Source organism: Leptidea sinapis, chromosome 10 (assembly GCF_905404315.1).
Source record: "Leptidea sinapis chromosome 10, ilLepSina1.1, whole genome shotgun sequence".
Classification (NCBI taxonomy): Eukaryota; Metazoa; Arthropoda; class Insecta; order Lepidoptera; family Pieridae; genus Leptidea; species Leptidea sinapis.
The window spans coordinates 1,702,131-1,718,381 of NC_066274.1; the positions used below are offsets into that span (position 1 = coordinate 1,702,131).

The 16,251-nt window shown below is 33.3% G+C and overlaps 1 protein-coding gene across 10 annotated transcripts in view; it reads left to right on the forward strand.

The window, feature by feature from the left end:
• Positions 1-16,251, forward strand: part of LOC126966522 (RNA-binding protein Musashi homolog Rbp6) — a 934,160-nt gene that overhangs the window by 687,469 nt on the left and 230,440 nt on the right. For 2 of the 10 annotated variants that reach the window (XM_050810652.1, XM_050810654.1), the window contains exon 1: positions 15,446-15,595. The exons of 5 other annotated variants lie outside the window; for them this stretch is intronic. The gene's annotated coding sequence lies outside the window, so the exon portion shown is untranslated. 3 more of the 10 variants (XM_050810651.1, XM_050810653.1, XM_050810650.1) reach the window with 2 other exon arrangements.

A 16,251-nucleotide genomic window follows, 5' to 3' on the forward strand; every position in this document is an offset into this window, starting at 1 on the left:
CTCTCAGAAGAACTCAATTCTCACTCTACCAATTTTATTTTAATTGAATTCCTTATCTGATGTCGAATAACGGCTGGCAGGTCCTACTTATTGCAATCTTGATTTAGGAAAACTTTTTCCAGCAAGCGTCGTGTTCAATATTATTGAGTTAAAAATTATGTGCCAAAATTTGTTAGAAAACCTGTTTAATAAATAACACAAAATTACTTTGCTTTTCTTTTAACATTATTCGTTAATTGGTGGATAAATAATTTGTTATAGTAGTAGCTTTTGTTGTGTTTAGATAATACCAAAAATACAGGATTGAAGTTTTAGACTAAAGCTAACATAGTAGTTATAAAATTTGCACTAGATTAAAATAGACTACTAGTTTTAAAGATTTTTTTTCATTTACATGTGCTGAAAGCAGCTTACTGAGGAGTTTTATAAGACCACTGAGATTTAAATATTATTCTCTTACTTGCCTAGAGTTAAACGCGACTTAAGGTGTAAAATAGTTCTTTGTTATTTGGACTGTATTTGATCCTAGATTTAACTAAAACATAATATTTACTGTCAATATATTAATGGTAAAATTATTTTCGCAACGAGTTATATTTTATTAAAAAAAAAAACAAATAAAATGAGCATATTAAGCAAGATTCCTGATTATCTTAATCACCACCACACCGCACCTTGCTCTTTTAGAACACCAGAGTAATCAATTTAACATTGCCCATGTTTTAAGGAATACCCTTTCATATCAATCACAAAATAGGGACAAAAAGAGAAGAGAAAAAAATTACTTCTAGTATATAAAATTAAAATCAAATTTACAAGAGATAGTTCAAGGAAAATTAGAGCAGTTTCGCTGTTCGCTAGAAATAAATGCACGCTTAAGTAGGCTCTTTGTCTCTCGGGGTTTCAGCGCGACTAACTACAGTGTAGTCTTCATATTATTGCCTCAATTAATCATAACTTTGTGTTAGTGAAATTTCTCTGGTGGGTAGACCATTGGTGCATGAGTTCACGAAAGCATGAAATTGGATAGCGAAACCATAACGCGCTAGCAAAACTGGAGCGACGCTGATTTTGATATTATGATAAAGTATGCTTTTTATTCTAATATTATTACTAATTGCGTCTATAATTCTCATTCAATGCCGAGCAGAAAACTTAAGTAATGTTCATAAATATATTCTCATTTCATCGGGGTCAAATAGTCAATCAACTGAATTTCATTATAACTAAGTTGTTATAATATTTCTTGTACTTAGAAACATGAACAAAAATCGAATTTAATTTTAATTTTAAACTATCAAGTTATAAAATAATTATTAACAATTAAAAAAATATCAATAATGTATTTAAGTCATCGGAAATAACTTCTTAGATTCACAAACTTGGTAACATTTTTTTTGGGTTGTTATGAAATATTTATTTTTATATATTTATACAAAAATTTATTCTTTTTTACAAAGTAATAAATTGAATTAATTGCGCTGTTTTAAATGAAGAAAAGGTAGTTATCTACATAAAACATGTTTCAATTTCATAAAATGTTATTAATTGAAATCTTATTTTCGTACGTAGCAACAGCGATTGTCTCACTATTATCGTATTCGAAACATACAAAAGGTTGGATTTTCAATAAAATGAGATACGAAAACTGTCAGATCTCAAATGCATGACAGTCACCCGATTATTGCGACAACCCATAAGAGTCTCTAAAGAGGTTTACACTTCATAAATATAACATTAAAACTATAACATTTTAAATCTTTACTAACTAACATACATGATAATATTTTGATAATAGTTTGTGCAATGCATTTACAGCGTTCACTTTTTTGTTACATCCATCATCTGCTATTACTACCCCGATGATACCCCTATGAGTACCCCGCTCGCAGCTGCCCGCAGCGCACGGTTGTTTTGCGAACGCGATACCTATGTTTCGTTCACCTACCCGCAATACCGCGAGTCGCGGAAGTGATAACACTGTTGTTTGTGATACTGTGCAATGTAAGGAATGCAAATTAGTGGTAAATGAACTATTGGCTTTTGTGAGTAATAAAATAGATACTTTACCAGAAACGGGTATCATACAAATATGTTTAAGTGCATACAGTTGCGATGAAATCGAGTCTGCGCGATTGCGAGACAAAAAAATTCATGCGGAGGAGAGATGGCTCGGAACAAAAGGGCCTACAGGATATAATAAAACTAATAAAAGAATACGATCCGGATTGCTTGCCTACATTTGTGGCAAAAAATCTTAACAAGCTACCACCAATTACTTTTGATCACATAGATGTGACTACATTTTTAAAAGAAATGTCAATATTAAAGAGTGAGGTAGCCAATATTAAGGCGACATCTTTGAATAGTGACAAGTTTACATCGAATTCTGATTTTGAATACTTGAAACAAGAAATTGAACAAGTAAAACGTATGTTGCAATTTAACTTGCAAACCGAACAAAGTAGCTGTGAACGATCTCAACGCAATGATAGCGACCCTAAAAATCAAAAACAACAACAGAATACCTCGCAAGAATCTGTTTCTAAGAAATCTGTTAAGGCTTCTAGTGTTCATTTGTTTTCTCCATGTGCGCCGGATAATAAAACCAATGGCACTATATGTGTTGAGAGTACTCTGAGGGATTCGTACTCCGATCCAAGTGTGACCGCCATGAAGGCATTGGATACCCCTACTAATACACCATCGTATAGAGATATAACGGTGAATACGAATTTTAAAAAGCCAAGTTATATTTCCAAGCCCGAAAATGACAACTTTGTTCTAGTGGAACATAGAAAAAGAAAGAAGCTCGTTAACTCAAGTGGTACAGCTCAGATTTCTACCAAGTTAAGAGTGGCGGATTTAACATCGGCGGTGTATGTTTCTCGAGTAAATAAATCGACCTCGGCAGATGACATCCGGGAGTATATTAAAGACATGGGTGAGGAGTGTGTGAAAGTGGAATTATTAACGCAAAAAAATGAAACGCAATTCACATCTTATAAAATTATTGTAAGTAAAAACAAGTTAGATCGCTTCCTGAAACCGGACTTTTGGCCAGAGGGGATCAAATTTAGAATTTATCGAGACTTTATACCGAAAGGTAAGGTAGAAAAACTAAATAGTAATAAGAAATATAATGGACCATAAGTCAACTCAATTTTCTATTATATCGTATAACTGTAAATCGATCAAAAGATCGATTCAATGTGTTAAGAACTTAACTATTAGAGCTGATATTGTAGTTCTTCAAGAGACATGGCTCCCTCCACATGATCTTAATTTCGTCAATGAGATAAGTAAAAATTTTAGTAGTATTGCCAAATCGTCAGTTGATACATCCGTAGGAATGTTAAAAGGTCGGCCTTACGGCGGTCTTGCAATATTATGGAATAATAATAAATTCCACGCAGTAACTCCGATTGAATGTAGTAGTAATCGAATCGCGGCTGTAAAGATACATATGGGATCAAGATTATTTTTAGTAATTAATGTCTATATGCCCGTCGAGCACACGGACAACATGTCGGAGTTCATAGATTGTCTTGGTGAGATTAGTGCAATAATTGAAGAGTCGAATGTAGAGTGTGCTTATGTGCTGGGAGACTTTAATTCCCACCCTTCGGCTAATTTCGGCAGAGAAATGATAAAATTTTGTAAAGATATGGAATTGGAATGCATTGATATTAATTATTTAGGGCTTGAGTCAAATCATTTTACATTTATGAGCGAGTCCAGCGGCTCTCAGAGCTGGCTGGATCACTGTCTCACTACTTGTGCAGCGTCACAAACTGTAACCGACGTAAAGATTTTATACGATGTGACGTGGTCAGATCATTATCCCATATGTATTACATGTTGCATCCCTGAAAATGTTGTACCTGCGGTGGTAACTGGCAGTGATGATGGTTTAGTGAAGGTAAAATGGGGGTCACGTAGTAATGAGCAAATAAATAAATATCAAAAGTATTGCTATGAACACTTTGACAATTTCCCAGGTGTATTTCACTGTAATTGTAATAGTCATAAAACTTGTTCGCATTATAAAGAATACTTCTCGAGTATAGAACTGTACTACAATTTTATCGTTGATGTATTGCAGAAGGCAGCATTAATAAGTTCGCGTCCGACGCACCTTCATACTAAAAAAAAACATGTGACGGGGTGGAATTACTATGTCAGAGACAGTCATCAGTTAGCAAGATTATATTTTAAAACCTGGGTTAGTGCGGGAAAACCTAGTAATGGGGAGCTTTACGAGAAAATGAAAATAAGTAGAAGGGAATTCAAAAATAAACTTAAATGGAGCCAGCAAAACGAAGAATCCATTAAAATGAATATTTTAGCAACACATCAGAAAGAAAACAATTTTATAAAATTTTGGAATGCAACCAAAAGACTACAGGGTAAGGAATGTAGGCCGGTATCCATAGATGGGTCTAAAGAAATTTCACATATTGCCAACATATTTAAAACTAAATTTAGAGCCAAACACCTGACCACAAATTGTGTGGTTGACACCAAAAAAGTACCAAGGTCAGAGTTAGATTCTTCCGGTTGTTTTATACAGTTTACGCCTGAAGATATTAGCAATACAGTTAAATCTATTAAACGCGGTAAGTCACCTGGGCATGATGGTCTTAGTGTCGAACACATAGTGTGGGTTACAGATAAAGTATACCATCATTTATGTACATTTTTTAATCTATGCATAAAATATGAATTTTTACCGGTTTCTTTAACTAAAACATTAGTAGTTCCTATCGTTAAAAATAAAACAGGCAATTTAAATGATTCTGCAAATTACAGGCCCATCTCGCTTGGCACAATTATTAGTAAAGTTCTGGAGCGTCTAATTCACCCGGTATTGCAAAGATTTATCAATATTGATGACGCACAATTTGGTTTCCGACCAGGTTTGTCAACGGATTCAGCTATCGTTACACTAAAGAGTTGTGTGAGCTATTATACAGAACGTAGAACCTCGGTATATGCATGTTTTCTTGACCTAAGTAAAGCCTTTGACCTGGTCAATTATGACATTCTTTGGAAAAAGCTTTCTGCTACGAAAGCTCCTACTGAGATCATAAATTTATTAAAATTTTGGTACGGAAACCAAATAAACTGCGTTAAATGGGGTGACACCCTATCTAGTGGCTACAGACTAGATTGCGGTGTGAGACAAGGAGGGTTGACTTCTCCTGATCTGTTCAATCTTTACATCAACGATTTGATCGTCGAACTCAGGAGGGCCAGAATAGGCTGTCATGTGGGAAATATATGCATCAATAATTTAAGTTACGCTGATGATATGGTCCTGCTGAGTCCGTCGATCAAAAGGTTACGTAAATTAATATCAATATGCGAAAATTATGCTAACAGTCATGGATTGAAGTATAATGTTAATAAAACCGTGTTTATGGTATTTAAATCTGGAAAGGGTCCAGAAAATATTCCTGGGGTATATCTGAATGAGAATAGTGTAAAAATTGTAAATCAATTCAAATATTTAGGTCATATCTTAACGGAAGATCTGAAAGATGACTGCGATATTGAGAGGGAGCGAAGGGCGCTCTCGGTACGTAGCAACATGATAGCACGAAGGTTTGCAAAGTGCAGCAATGAGGTGAAAACAACACTATTTAAAACTTATTGCCTGTGTATGTACACCTGCCAACTGTGGTGTAATTATTCAAACAAGACCTTAAGTTCACTAAGAGTGCAATATAATGATTCCTATCGAGCTCTTATGAAACTTCCGAGGTATTGCAGTGCTGCAAGTATGTTTGCGAGAGCGAGAGTGCCCGACTTCTTCGCAATAATTCGCACACGAATTGCTTCTTTTTGGGATCGAATGAGACGCTCCACCAACGGAATTCTGATGACTGTCTCTAACAATGTATATAATAACGATATTTTCAAAAGATGGATGGACATCCATCTTAATAAAAATAGAAAATAAGATATTTAATATAAGTAAGTAATTTGTAATTTATTTAATTTAATTTTTTTTGCATGGTTAGTTAATTCGATTTAGTTGTAATTTAATTGTAATTTTGATTTTAATTTGTATTTTCTATGGGTTATGCCTGAAATAAATGATTATTATTATTATTATTATTATTATTATTATTATTATTATTATTATTATTATTATTATTATTATTATTATTATTATTATTATTATTATTATTATTATTATTATTATTATTATTATCATTATTATTATTATTATTATTATTATTATTATTATTATTATTATTATTATTATTATTATTATTATTATTATTATTATTATTATTATTATTATTATTATTATTATTATTATTATTATTATTATTATTATTATTATTATTATTATTATTATTATTATTATTATTATTATTATTATTATTATTATTATTATTATTATTATTATTATTATTATTATTATTATTATTATTATTATTATAATTATTATTATTATTATTATTATTATTATTATTATTATTATTACTGACAAAACCATTGAGAAAATTAAGACATTCGTTTGTGAGTTTCTTTTTTCATTTTAAATAATGTAAGAATTGCCAAAACTATAGCCATCATGATAATTCTTAACACGTTGTGAAATTCATTCATCGAAAATAAAACACTTTAATTTTGAACAGTTTTGTCTCACAAATTACAACAAAGTGTGACAAGTTGCGACGGGTGCTACGCTCATACCTTTGCCGGCAACAGCACTTGCTACGTTGGTGGCTACGTCGCTACGACGTAGTCACGTCTTATTTATGTCACTGTATAATTTAGAATCGTTTTAGTAGAACTTTTTTATTACAATTGTTTACGTATAACTCAAGATAAAAATATAAAAGTATTTTTTTATAACTAAGGTTATTAAATATATAGAAATATATTTTATGTTCGCATCGCTGAATAATTAAGATTTTCAAGAAATTGATTTGTTGAATTAAGTGTAATTGTGCGGAAATACATAATTATCCAAATGTTATTAGTTTTTCTTGAATGTTAGTCTAACTTAGATTTGTTTTTCACCAATTTGACACGTGTCAAGGATATTCGAGTCTCGTTTCAGAATTTGGCGAGGTAACATCTCTTGAAGTTGCCTCGTGTAAGCGAATTTGGTAATTGAGTTTTTCTGCTTACCTATAGTAATGTCAAATACTAAATTTATAATTGAAGAACTTGATTTTAAACTTGTACTGTTTTATCATATATTATAATATAGATAATTGTATAATAAATAAGAAAACCAGAAATTAAAAAATAAATTGGTAACTCTAATAAGTACTATTGATTTAGTTAAGGCAGTTATTTATTTTAAGAAATTATATAACCTCTGTGTTAAAACTAATTGAAGTGTTATAATTTTGAAAAAATCCCTATATAAAATTAAATATATGGTGCCCGCGCATTTAATTTAAAATGTCTGACAGTTCAATAATTGAAACTAATAGTTTTACTAAACATATTACCATTTAATAGATGCATTTTCTTTATTATGGATATTTTCAATTCAATAAGCAAAAATTGGTTTTATTTAACTATTAATTCATTATAATTTATTTCAAAATTTACTGTAAAAGTATCTTTCAATACTCCTTCAATTTACTAATCACAATAAATACTACGATACAAGTCCGATATAATATTCCATCTAATTAAACGAAACACAAATTTTTCAACTGTCATTACCCAGATAAAGTAAATCCAAGCCATAATTAATTACTAAATAAAAAGTTGTGTAAAAATATAGAACGTGTGAGTGAGTAAACTTGTTTAAAGTAGTATGTACGTAGGCTGCAATTAATTGGGATTATTGTGTGGGGTCGTGCGTTACGTTCACCAGTTATTTTTCACATTTCGAAAGTCCGCTAGCGAGGTCCGCCATCGGATTATTGAATTAAAGTTGATAAGTGTATTAGCCACTGTTGTTGCTCCATTCTCTTGATTAATGGCCGACCGGTGCTTTTTCTCTCATTTATATGATAATGAGTCAGCAGCCGCGACCGAACACAATTATTAAGTGTAAATGAATGTAGTTGGAAGCGAAATCGCTTTTTCAAAAATCGCCCCGGAGTGAATTTAAAGCGATCGCCGAATCGTCTGAATTTAAACGTTAAACGTTAAGTTTATATAAAATCAACTTTGCTTATTTCGAAATCGGATTATGTTAATTAAGCAACTGCCGTACGAACGGTGGAATCGTAATCGAAAACGCCTGTAGTTGTTGATTTACCTAATCAGTTTGTTTTGTAACTCGCAATGAATCAACTAATTTGAATGATGAAATCAAAATCAGGCAATTGTGACGCGAGAATAAAAACATCTTATTTGAATTTTAAATTGGACAAGCTTTAGAACATTGATATGGTTTACATTTACAAGCTACCTTTATTTGTAATTAGTTCATAGAAATTTAATTCTCTTGAAAATTTTGTGTTTTTCAATTATTTTGAAGTGAAAACTTATTTAGCGGCGTCCAAAACTATTCTTGGGCTGGGTATAAAATGTTACACTCGCGTCAGGACACGTGACCTGATCGACAATTCATGAGACTTTCGCTGAAGCTAAGGATGAAAGTTAATTTTTCTGAGAGATAATATTTTTATTGTGAAATAATTGTAATAGTTCTGAAGTGTTCAATTTCATTCAAAAATGCACAACGTTAAAGTTTTTACTTCTGCTGGTACTCCCGGAGTGAAACCCATATTTTCTTTGTGAAATAAACAGTTTATATTTTGATTCGAAACATCTGATGCCTAATAGGTTTAGGGTTAAGGGCACCTTCATCGCTTGCTCGTATTCAATTTTACAATAAAGTACCAGACAGCAAACTAGAACTTACTGAGCAATAAGGAAAGAATATATTAAAAATCCTTGGACAAAGAAAGTTTACTATTGTAAGATATGGATATAATAGATAATAATAATATGTTTTAATATTAATTTATTGAAAAAGAAATCAATTATCTCTTTCATTGTATTATACAAAATAATGATAATTCAGTGAAGATACTTCAATTCAATTCATAAAAGTCTGCAACTTTTCATCAATGTTTTCTTATGACGCCATCACGTAAAATTATCTTTAGAGAGACAACCAATTTTTTAGGATTCCTCATTTTCGCTTGTTTGCCCTTCTCTTCCATACATATATATTTTCAGTGTTGCAATACTGTTTATTTATTTATTATTTTTTAAACTACTGTCATTATTTAACCGACTTAAAGACTGTTAGAGTTATATAGCTTCATCATATTTCAGACTCAAAGCCAACATTGAAAGTTTAGAAGACCGCCGAAGCATTTATTTAGTCTTATCTGACGCGATAACGATATTGATGGAGTGTTGTAAAATTCTGTTTAGTTTGGCCGGGAAAAGCTGTCAATCTCTGAGAGGCGCGCCGACAGCTATCAATGGCCGATAGCTACGGGATAGTTCAAACCCTAACGGCACACTACGGCGACAAAGGATTACCTAACTGAAAGGCTGCAAGCAATTTTACCTGTCTATAACTCATCGGCTGCTTTTTTGGAAAACAAAGCGCATTGCAGGAGAATTTTAACAAACACGTATAACCCAAAACTTTTTTGTAATAAATATATCAACAGATCACACAAGGATAAATTCTATTATACTTTCATTCGCAAGATAGTCAACATTTATTATATTTCGGTCGAGAGAATATTGTGCAGAACACGAAAACTAGAAACGTTAACTTTTAAAGTAGATTTTAAACTTGTAAGAACAAACTGATTTGTAAGAAAAATCAAGAGATAACTGTGTGATTCTGTCAAATAGTATCAAAGTATTGCTAGGTAGCGTGACAACGGTGGAACATACGCCGAAAAGTTCGTCCTATACAAAGAGAAGTTAGTTTCTTAAGCAAAACTGCTACAAAAAATATGACGTCTGAAAAATTACACGCATTCACAAATCATGCGGGCCCTCTTTTGTGGAAACTTTGGATTCTTTCAAAGGAGTTTAACTCGTTCCTTAAGAGAGAAGTTTTCTTTTGTATTCCTATATATATACCTTTGTTTCTTTATGGTCTTACAATACTACTATGTACTATGGTTATACAAATTACCTCTTAGATTTAATTAGACGCCCATTTATTAATAAATTTTTCTTCAATATAATATTATATTATTTAAAAGACTTCTAACGTAATCAACACATTTTTTTATTCAATGCAAAAAAAAGGATTAAACCTTGCAATAAGATGAATGGAAAGAATATCAAAACTTCTATTCTCTTCAATCTCACACTGATTCTGCTTTTGTATTAGTCTGTAGTGGTTAGTTTTTAGTAAAAATGTTCATAAATATTATATGGTATTATGTAATGGTATTTTGATTGTCATATCTCAAATACAAACTAGATTATCTGCTTGCAGGAAAGTAATGTTTTAAGCATATTATTAATTTGAATCTATTCATTTTAACATTTATTTGTTTTTATATTTAATTTTTATAGTCTCAAAAAGTTCGCTAATTATCTATATTAAGCAAACCAATGTAATAATTATCATTATATCATCCTATCCAATGATATTATAAGTTTTATAAAAACACTCATATTTTTAGTAGTTTCGATTATCTCGGTTTGAGCTCTATACATCATACAGCCAAATTCTCTTTTCAAGGCTTAAAATTGACTATTAAAAAATGGGACACATTATCATTATTTTGACAGTAAGTTTAAAATTTTGAAAACAAAATTAACTTTTTAGCTGAAAAGTCTTAAGTATTTATTTAAAATCATATTCATATTATCTAATCTTATATGAGAAACTAAAACTAATCTATATATATATAAACGAGAATGTATGTTTGTATGTTCCCTAATAACTCCTAAACTATTCGACCGATCCCAATGCAATCTTTTGTAATAGATTCGTTGAAGCTCAAGGAAGGTTTACATATATTTATATGGCAAAACAACGTTTGCCAGGCCAGCAAGTAAAAACTAATAGACATAAGAATACATGCATGGCATTTTAGTTCAAATATAAAAATTATGCTCCAAAATTATTGTATTATTCAATAAAATCAGATTCGATTTAAATGAATACAGACACAAGTGGCTTGAACATCAGCAATGTCTATGAATTGAGCTGGGTTTAATCGAAGACTGCAGTTACGATTAGTTGATGATTAATGCTCGCACGGCGGCAACATCTGCCGAATTAATTGCTTCATTTCCTCTAGACGGCACAAAATGGAATTTTGTACTACGACTCGTAACGATCGACGGTTTTTGCACTGAATTGTGTACATGCTCAGGTGTGTTATGGAGTTGTTAATTTACTGTCGTTTTATAAACAAATTGGATGTTTGGTCTACTTAGGGATGGACATCTTATTTAGGACGACGCTTAGTAGTATTGAAAAATATAGAAAAACGTGTTATAATAATAAATTAACCGACACCAATACTGTAAATGGTATGGTGATAAGACCGTTTTGAACATATTTCATATTTTGACAAGGAGTCCTAATAGTGAGTACTTCCGTTGAAGCTATAGCGTTGAATTTATAGCGTCAGAAAACTATGACTTGGTATGAATAATAAGGACGAAGAAAAAAGAGTCCTCCCTTAAAAAACAAATAAGGATGGATGAACTTTTAATTTATTAACTGATAATATCCTGGATTCCTATTTAATTAATTATAATTATCGGCCTATAGAACCTCTGTGGTCAAATAACAAATTTAATATCCCTAATGAAATTATTAAAAAATATTTTAAGTTGCGGAAGTTTACGTAATGTGATCCTCATGGAAGGGATTCGAAGCAACCTATCAATATAAGCCCTGAAGCCATTAAACGCGGATCAAAACACCCTCCAGTACTGAAGCTCAGGCAAAATGTTACACTAAGAATTACATCAATCAGTAACAAGCCTTAGCTCTTTCTTAAATAAATTAACTTCGATACGATCTTTTGTCGCATCGTGGCCTTTAAAAGTTGTTACTGCAATTAATTTCAGCTTGAAAATTTAATAACACAGAGAAGAGGCAATTAAAAGTGGATTATACGTAAAAATGTAGCAAGTGGCGCGTTTAAGAGTCGGAATCGAATCGAGTGGGCAGATTAAGCACTTGTCCAGTAAGGATTATCGGGAGACCTAGTTGTAATGAAGTTTGTTGCGGGAAAATGTAGGGCCTAATACTCGTGCATCCGAGTTGAGATTATATTTGATGAGAGTTTCATCTCTTTCGCGCTATCGCACCCGAAAATCATAAGGCTATCGCAATAATTTAACTAACTCAACCTTAATTACTTGTATTTTATACTTTCAAGTTAAGATTAATGGTTCTCGGATATCTTTAAGCGCGACAACTTGTTATCACTTCCATCTTCGAGTTCGAATATTTGATGTCAAATAAATTGAATATTCTGACGTTTACTGGAATTTCAAATAGTACGTTCGATTTCCAAGGATGTGTCGATGTATCTTCCTCCCAGAGGTATTCGTAACTAAAGCTTGTCGTTACGTCACTGTAGGCAATTGTAATTCGATTAGGACACACGGTACGATCCCTTACGTACTTAACAAGATAGAACTTCCTCGTATAGGATTGCTTTGAAAATCGTACAATGTAGTAAATATTATCTGTATGTTGATTTAGTAAGGTGTGTATTTTAGTTGTAACAATACGCTTTGCAAATTAATGCATTCAAATTTTATTGGAAGTATTTATCATCAATGACTTAATTCATACAAACGGCTTTTTAGCTTGATAATCTAGTAAATAGATTGTATCTGCTATCATTGAGGACACATTTGAGGATATTTTTGAGAGTTCATTCTATTACTAAATAAAAATAAATGTCTTGTAAGTTTTAGAAATTTACTCATGTTGAAGTACACAAAAATGTTTAGTTGTCTTTATATGTATACCCAGTAATCTTTCAGAAAATATTAGAATAATGCGGTGTAACGATTTTCATTCTGTAGAAACCGTACTTGACCTAAAATCTTCGGAAAATTCGCGCACAACATCTCAAGATGCGAGGTGTGTAATCGCTCGCACATCCTACCTCGGCCGTAAATTCGCGCCTATTATTTCTCATATCTCTGTTTCCGCATCGTGTTGGTGATTATTTTTAATTCCAACCGTATCGTTCTCGGAGCGCACCGCACAAACTGTTTTGTGGACTTTTTTAATGAACGCCCCAACATTACGACTTTGACGTTTACTTTCCCATTACACTGCAGCTATCAACTGATGTTACTACCACTAGAGCACTCAGTGTGAAATAAAAATGTGCTATTATTATTTCTTTACTTACCACCCGTGTCATACAGATAGACCTTACACTCGCTTTGATGTAAGCCTACGATTCACGTGTAATCTTATTGATATCACAACATTTTTAAGGACGAAAATTATTGTGATTAGTTTTTTTTTTCTCCTTAAAAATGAGCATGTTCACCAGAGGCGTGTGTCAGCATTACTGTGTTTCGGTCTGAAGGGAGCTGTAAATGATTTTTTAAACGAGCCAAACTAAAATAAATAAAAATATGGGTCTCCCTACTCCCTCTGCTGTTCAGACCAAATTGCGACACCCAAATTACTAACTCAAAATGTTATATTTAAGAACTATATTTATGGAATTGCAATAAATTGAAATTGAGCCGTAGCTTGTGAAATTACTGGGCAAATGAGACTTATCATCTTTTGCCTCAAGCTAAGACTAGCGCAGTTGTAGTGCCGCTCAGAACTTTTGGGTATTTCAATAATCCTGAACGCCACTTCATTATAATGGGCATTGCGTATCAATTACCATCAGCTGAACGTCCTTTATTTTTATAAAAGAATCTTTTTTTTATGATAAAAAGTTGACGAGCAAGATGTCACGTGATGGTAAGTGGATACGCATCAATATCAACGAAAATACTTGTTAGGCTCGTCACTTAATACTTTAGATATAAAATCTTATTTGTTCTATAAATTCACTAGCTACTTCTATTAAATAAAGCTCTAGCCCTTCGAAAGGACTTATTAAATTCTTGCACATCGCTATATAGTAAGAAAATAAACATAAAAATAAAATTTTAATGCTTGAACATTCGGATTTCATTTATTACTAAACAAAATCTTGAAAACAATATTGTATTTACAGCGACAATTATTGCTTCAGATTTTATCATTAATTCAAAAAAAAATAAGCAATTATACTATCTTTAATGATTTAAAATTATCAAATAAATTTAAATATAAACAATGGATTAATTGCGTAAATTTTAATTTTAATATGTAGCTTTAACAAAAGTTCCCCGTAACTTTCCTTAACATTGCATATCGGGCATACATCACAGAGTATATTAAAATCTAGACGATCTAAGATTATTTTATTCGCTGCAATATCCAATATGACTGATAAATACAAGTTTGAAGAAGTTTTATACGCTTTGTGCGCCAAGTTCATATTGTATTCGTCAGCGTCTTGTAAACTTTTATTGCGATAGCATAGGTACTACAACACAATCTCGACAGCTATCATAGCTCTTTCGTAAAACTAAAACGAAACCGCATACCGACCACCGAAACAATTTCAAAATGGAACAAGGGTGCCTCATACTTTGCATGAGAATACCGAGACGTCAACGTTTACAAATAACTTCTTTCTCCCGTCGAGTGTTTTTGCTCTTATATTTATGGAAAGTTATGACACAAATATGGACGCATTAAAATTGAATCGTGGCCAAATATATGTACAAGTATGTTAGTTGTTAGGAGATGAACGCGGCTGGGACGATGCATACCAATCATTGGAGAGCCGAGCCGTTCCGATATTATAATGTAAGGCTCTACACAACGCCTACGTCGTAGACGGTCGCTACGATCTACCTACGTGAAATGCATATTGAGTATTTGATTGATGATTTGCTAAATCCTTACTAATCGACGTAGCAATTAAATGCAATTCATTTGTTTACTTAATTATAGTGCTACCAAAATTAATACATTTGTATTTATTTGTAATTAACTTTGAAAGATGAAAGATTAATGTGAATATATGCTAGTTTTCGCTTATTTTATAATTATATGTAATACTCGGAAATCGATACTAATTAAAGGTAAGAGGTTGGCATCCGTTACCATTGCAAGATATTTCAGAGCTACCGTGGTGATAAATCAAACTCGAAACCGTAATGAAAGCGAACGGATCGCGTCGCGAGGAGAGGGAGGAAAAAATATCACGGAAAAAATCAGGTGCGTCCCCCGGTCGGAGAGAAAAACAGTCGGGCGTCGCGGCGTTGGGGCGACGGGGCGGTGGGGCGGCGGGGCGACGGGCGGCGGGCGGTGGTGGCGCCCCCCACGGGGCGGCGGGGCGGCGGGGCGCCGGTCGATGCGGGGCGGGCCCTGCGCGCGCCCGGCTGAGCGAGACTGCTCGCTCGCGCTCACTCGGCCGCGCCGCTGTTCTCGCGCCGACGCCGGCCGCGCGCGCGATCTGTCACGTGTCTGCTCCGACGTTACACGTCCAAAGTGCTCAAGTCAGTGCTCCCGATCGCAACCGCGCGAGTGCTCCAGCCGACCTCCGAGCCCGACCCGACCCGCCCGCCGCTCAGGGTTAGTACGGCACCATCCTTCGCGCGATCACCATTTCCAATCGTTACGAAAAGTTTATTTCGGGAGCGTAAAGTTTTTAGAGTTGAGTGCGCGCCGAATGCACTTTGTTGGTGTGCTAGTGATCGCCGTCGGGCGTCCGGCGCCTCTGTGTCGCTATCTGCTCGCTTCTCTTGGCCCAAGATAAAAACAACAAACAGATTAGTCGACCTGCCCGTGCTAGAGTCGATCGCGATCGCTAGCCGATCGTTGCGTTCGATTAACGGGTGTTTTACTGTAATGTTTTCTCGTAATATACTAAATTTTCGATAAGATAAACGCCGCTACATTAATAGCCACAAATAAAATTGTAGGATCGCATGTAACGGTGATATTAACTGTGAAAGGTTTGAGTTTACCTCCAATTCTTGTGTACGTTTGTAGGCTGTTTAATGAGAAACTAAATTGGGGTTGTACATTTCTGAATTGACAAATTTCGGTCAGTACGAACGAGTACACATAAAGGTGACGAGTCATTTTATTTATTTTTTCACAAAATTTAGCTTTTTTTTCGTCGTTCATTATTGAAAAAATGTGCATCTAAACAAATGTAAGTTTAGTTTTAGTGAAGTAGTTCATCATTTTTGTTTTTTTTTTAGTTTTCTACGTTTAGTTTAGCC